The sequence below is a fragment of the Bubalus bubalis genome, chromosome 2 (assembly GCF_019923935.1).
Source record: "Bubalus bubalis isolate 160015118507 breed Murrah chromosome 2, NDDB_SH_1, whole genome shotgun sequence".
Taxonomy (NCBI): domain Eukaryota; kingdom Metazoa; phylum Chordata; class Mammalia; order Artiodactyla; family Bovidae; genus Bubalus; species Bubalus bubalis.
The window spans coordinates 28,850,112-28,856,111 of record NC_059158.1 but is presented as its reverse complement, the minus strand read 5'-3'; positions in this window follow the sequence as shown (position 1 = coordinate 28,856,111).

Sequence of the window (6,000 nt, the reverse complement as noted above, 5' to 3'; positions counted from 1 at the left end):
CCTCATTTGCAATTAAGGTAACGTTTTTTCTAAAAGTGGCCCTTTTCTTGTGGATGGATGGATGAATGGGGTTGGGGGTAGGGAATACCCCCATGAAGAAGATGAGTTCGCAAATCCTCACTGGAAAGGCAAGGGGAGGGACCCTTAGAAAGACTTCAGACTCAGCACCAGCTTAGGCAAACAGAAGTAAGAAAGCAAGTTATTCATTTTTCTCTAGGGGTAGGGGGAGGGGAATCTGACCCCCAGCGAGCGCTTTACCTACTCAGGTTGCCATGACTTTTCTCCTGTAATATCCCGGTCCATGTAACTGGGTCAAGTTTTAGATTCCTGGCTCCCACCCGAATTTTCCTGATATTTGGAGCACTCTTCTCTCCCTAGGTTGTCTAGTCAGGAAAACTGAATGAACCAGGGACTATGATACTGTCTGGTGGGCCCAGCTTGTCTCCCTTTCCACCACCTGAAGGATTATTCCCCCACCCACCCACCTACCCACTATGGGGAGATGCCAGGAGAATCACACCAGAGTAGGTCCTGGGATAAGAAGATGCTTTGAGGTCAATACAATCCTGAGGGACTGTGAAACAAGGACCCCTGTGTCGTTGGCTCTTGGAGACCCTAGGCTGATGTCTTAGAAGACTATCCAGCTCAGAGTGCTCAGAAGGTGAGAGATTCACAGGGTGAGGGCAGATAGAACCAAAACACCACCCAGATAAGACACCACTAAGATAGGACACTGTTTTTTGTTGGTTTTAAAAATCTCTAAAGGCACCTCTTCTCCTTATGTGCATCCGAAATAAAAAGTAAAAGGAGATGGGCTTGAAAGCTTGAAAGGGCCAGGAGAGGTACTGATGAACAGGTTTAACACCGCCTGGCCACTCTAGAGAGAAAATATTGGATCGTCAGTGTTTTGCTGTTTTCCTGTACAAGTATCGTTCTGAAGCCAGGGTCTTTGTGATCGTAAAAATTGTCTCCTATTCTGCCATCTCATATCTGGGTTATGGAACCACATTCCCCCCACTGGGAACAGACCACACAAATTTCATTATTAGAGAATGTACACAAGACTATCTTAAAGCTTGATGAATTCAATCTCTACCTTCCTCTAAGGAGGAAGGAAGAAAGAAAAGAAATGAGGAAAAATGGAGAGAGGAAATAAGAAATCTTGGTTGGTGTATGAATATACAAGGAAGGTTTTTTGTTGTTGTTGTTGAAAAATGCCTATGTAATTACAGTCCTTAACTACTCTACTTCACTTAGCATTATGCAAGCAATTTTGTAGGGAAAGTCCGTTCAAGCAACAGGGAAAAAAATGTCCATTTGGAGGAGCAAAAGGAATTCCAAATAGGAAGAAGCAGGAGGAGGAGGAGAAATATATTTCAATAAAACTAGGCATAGGCCCTTGCTTGTTGCTAATTGTCTACAAAACTCAAACGCACAGTAGGTGGCAGACCTTTTCCATGGAGATGCTTGGGATTGGATGAAAACTGAGGTGACCTATATGCTACCAGCCTAGAAGATCCCCTGGAGAAGAACATGGCAACCATTCCAGTACTCTTGCCTGGAGAATTCCATGGACAGAGGAGCCTGGTGGGCTACAGTCCATGGGGTCACAAAGAGTCAAACTCGACTGAAGCAACTTAGCATGCATGCTCTCAGAAGCCCAGGACAGGTCCTGAGCTTCCTGTATCAGAGTCTGAACTATAGGAAACCATTCAGAAACTCTCTTCTCCAGCTCTGGATCCCAACCAAAACAGTTAGTATAGATATAAAGATTTCCCTGCAGATCTGTAAAGCGACTGCAGTGGAACAATCCCTCCTGGAGTGAGGAGCATAGAATCAGAAGGCAGAACAGAAGCGCTGGGTGCTAAGAGAAACCCTCTCCAGCTTTTAGGGTTCCAGGCTGGTGCTCTGTGCTTTTATGAGCCATCTCGAGTGGGCGGGAGCCAGCCGAGCCTCGGGGCTCAGGCTGGGATGCTCACTATCGGTTTCCTGAGGGAGGGAGCCCCAGGCGATTGTCACTGTGTCTCCAACTCGCCTTGGCCAGTTAATTCAATTACGCCGCCCGCTGGAGAATGTGTGGCCAGTTGCTCTCCCGGAAAGGGCCCAAGCAGAGAAAGAGGAATGAGCTTTGCTGAAAAGCCCAGCCTTTTAGATCAAGCAGGATGGCATTTATTAATTGCTTAAGACTATTAATTGGATGGGAAGGGAAGATGGGGGAGGGGGCTGTCTGACAGAAACAAATCCTGTGTTCTCATATCACACACAAACACATACACACACACAGCACACGCACACACACACTCAGACACCAAGCACAGCACACACCTGCCTCGATGAGTTTCTTTAGAAAAGGGGCGCGTTGAGCAACCCCAGAGCAGATGGAAGGGAGTTGCTGACCAGTATGTGCATATGGCACACATGATTCCCCCAACTTCTCTTTCAGGGACAAACAGCTTTTTTTTTTTTTTTTTTAAGTTGGGATGAGGCGAGAGGAAGCAGTTGGTCAAATGGGGTTTCCCTACAGTTTTGAGACGCTGGTGCGGGAAGCTGGGGCAGTCGGGTGAGAGGAGCACTTTCCAAAGAACACGTGGGTCCTGGCAAAGTAGACTCCTAAGCAAAAAGAGAAGCACTTTATCCTCCACACTTCATCACCTTTAAATACAAGTTATTATTATTATTTTATCCTCATCCTTCATGCTCTTTAGTTTCCTCTAATATCACGGTGAGGGCGGCGGTGGGGAGTTGTCTTGTTGCGGGGAGGTCTAGAAGCATAGTAAATGAAGCCCTGGGCGTCTTTTGTCTTGGTACCTAGAAGTCACTCCGGAGAACAGAGAGGGATTAGGGAGTGGAAGGGAGAGGTACATTCGCCAGGACTTCGGTGATGTCCAGAAGGATTCAGATGGCCGAGGCAATCAGAGGTCATTCTGTGGATGTACTCATCTCGAGGCAAAAGCTCATCACCGGGAGGATCAGAAGTGCAGGGGCTGGCTGTGGATCTTTGCCTTGACCGGGACAAACACAGGGCCAAACAGGCTGGGACAGCAGGCAGAGCAGGCGGCCAAGATATCTTGGGCCTCCTGGTCATTCCTGAGGGACACGGTTTTGCGTCTGCTGCCTGGACCTAAGCCGGGGAAAGAAGGTCCCTTCAACTTCAATGGAGATGTATCTGACAGTAGGGGAGCTGGGGGAGGGATTTGCAGCTTGTCTGAGAAGGGGCCATCCTTCTCAGCTGGGACTTACTGGGAAACCAACAACAGTCCACCCAGGGAAAGAAAGGGTGTCTGGCCATTCCCCAGGTAAGCTTCAGGCCCTACATATTCTTCTTCTGCGGGGGAAGTATTGTAGGGGTGGAGGTTCCTGCTAGAAGGTCGTGGGAGCAGGCTCCCACGGACACTTGTTTTATCTGTGGGCTGAATATAGAGGCCTTTCTTGGTCCTGCCAAATAAAAGGTTTCACTGCAAGCATTTTTGGAAGTCATCTTCTCAGTGGCAATGGCCCTTATCTTACCCCTCCCACTTAAAGATCAAGTTGGTCATTCTTGCTTTTCATCTGCATTGGCCTGGTTTCATTAAACCAAAATATGGAATTTCAAGAAGTTGGGAGGGGGGCACGTGCACACCTTGAAAAGGGGAGCAAGTGTTGGCAGCTGACCCTTGCTCAGGACTGAAGCATCACGGATCTCCATTTCAGAAAGTGCATTTCAATTCTTGTCGTGTGCCTTTGTCCATTTATATAAAGCGAAGAGCGCTGAGTGACAGCCCCAGTTAGCCTGCATGAGCAGATCCTAATAAACCCTCCCAAACCCCGACCTAAAAAAAAAAAAAAAGCCACATGCCTGTTTGCCTGCGGCTTATTATTAAGACACCTTCTTAGCTTAAACACTTAAAAGCTAACCAAATGAAATGGCAATTAAGACCAAATTACCCCTTCTATCTCTGAGATGAGTCTGTGGGGCCAGCCAGTTCTTAGGAGAGAGGCAGAGTTGGCTAGCGGATCAACAGAGCCTCAGTATTGAGGGCCTGTAGCCACGGCTACCCGCTCCAGGCGCTAGAGCACTTAGTGTGGGAAGCTGAATTTTGAACGAAGTAAAGCTCAAATACTGTTTGGAAGTTGAGAAAGCCACCAAAGAGACCAAGCTAGGTGTGCACTGCCTCCTTTCTGCCCTCTCTTTGTAAAATATTACACTCAAACATATAAGGGTTATTTAGGGGGTAATGGTGTTTAAATACCTTGTGCCAGTGCTAAATGGTCCTCACCCCACCCCCTATTTGGCAGTCATTCTGAAAAAGAAGAAGGAAAATACAAAAAGAGGGGGAAACGGGTTGGGTTGAGAAGTAGAAGGCAACGTTTCACCTAAATGTAGAATCTTGTCACAAGTCTTTATTCTCTTATATTTTTCTTAAATATATTGCCAGTTACACTATTTCTTTATGATGGAAACTGGGGACTGCCCATCATAGTTATTTGTTTTAAAGCTGCTGAAAGTGTAAGCTACTGCCAGGTGTAGCCTTTCAAAAAAAGGGAAAAGAACCCAAATTCATGTAAATGTGGACAGAGGAGTATTGTTCCCACTTGGGCAAAGGCAGATACCCCAATCTGGGTGAAATTGATTTGGGTGCTCGTTGGAAAAAAAGCAGCTTTCAGCAACCAGGGAGTGGAACCAATAGGAATGAACACTTACTTGGAAAAGGAAGCTTTAATTAATATATATTTCTATCTCTAATATACACACAGCGGGGATAGATCTTTATCTTCACAATAAAATGTGTGCAAATGCTCTCTGCAGAGATGAGTCCCCACCTCAGTCGATATAGAAAAGCATGATAAAGGTTGGAAAAAATGGATAAAAATGTTGAAAGAACCTCCAGTTCCTTATTAGGCGAAGATACAATATTTATTCCTTGTCTCCTGGGATAAATCTCTTCTGCCTATTGTCCTCCCAGTTCTCAGTGCTGATGCTTAATTTTCAAAACTTCTATATTACCAAGGGACCTACGACATCAGCCAAAGAAATACTCAGCAAGTACAAAATCTGTTCCAGGGAGCTGCTTTTGTGCAGAGGGAAAATTTTGTTCCTACAGGTTTTTAAGTGAGTACGAGGCAAGGAGCTATCTGATCCGGGCAAAGCCATTACAATTTAGATCTCTATCTATAGAACATTTTTTTTCCTTAAAAAAAATTGGAAAATACAAGAAGTTTGGATTTTTTTCCTGATTCTTTTTTTGGAGGGGGAAATTGCATCGTAAGCTTTCGGAGAAACCCAACATGTCAACTACCTTTCCGGGACTAGTCCACGATGCCGAGGTATTATTACCTTTTTTTTTTTTTTTTGAGCGCGCGTGTGTGTGGCGGCGGTGGTGGCGGCGGCGGTGGCAGCTTTCCCTGTCTCTAATCTATATTGGACCGTTACGTTTAATTATAATCTGGCTTTCGGGGGGAAGTTAAGGAAGGAAAGGGAGGAAAGTTCGTTATGACATCTGTCGCCAGGAAGGGCAACTCTCTGCCACGTTAAGAAACATTTGCCATAATGAGGGGGAAAAACATAATCCTAATAATAAAGAAAGGGAGGAGGGGTGAGGAGAAAGAGATAGAGATGGAGAAAAGATACTCAGAAACGCAAAGTAAAGAGATTGATGAGGCGGGGGGGGGCGGGTAGGTGGCCAAGGGGGGTGGGGAACACGCACCTCGTTTGGAATGGGCTTATTCTAGAAAGTAAAGCAGAATAGGGGGTGGGGGGCGTCGGATTCCTTGCCCCAAATGGTTAAGAAATGAGCAAGTTGGACGATTTGCACAGACTGGATTAACAAAAAAATACATAGATAATGATTTTGAGAAGCTCTGGCAGACCATCCCGGCAGGGACCGCCAAGCCATCTCGCTGTTGGGAGCGGGTTGGAGTGGCTCCGAGGCGCCTGTGGACTCGCTGGTTCTGCTCCGGGCAGCCCCGGAGTCAATGGCAAACCTGGCTCCCGGAGCCCAGCTCCCTGCGCAAGTCGGGCAG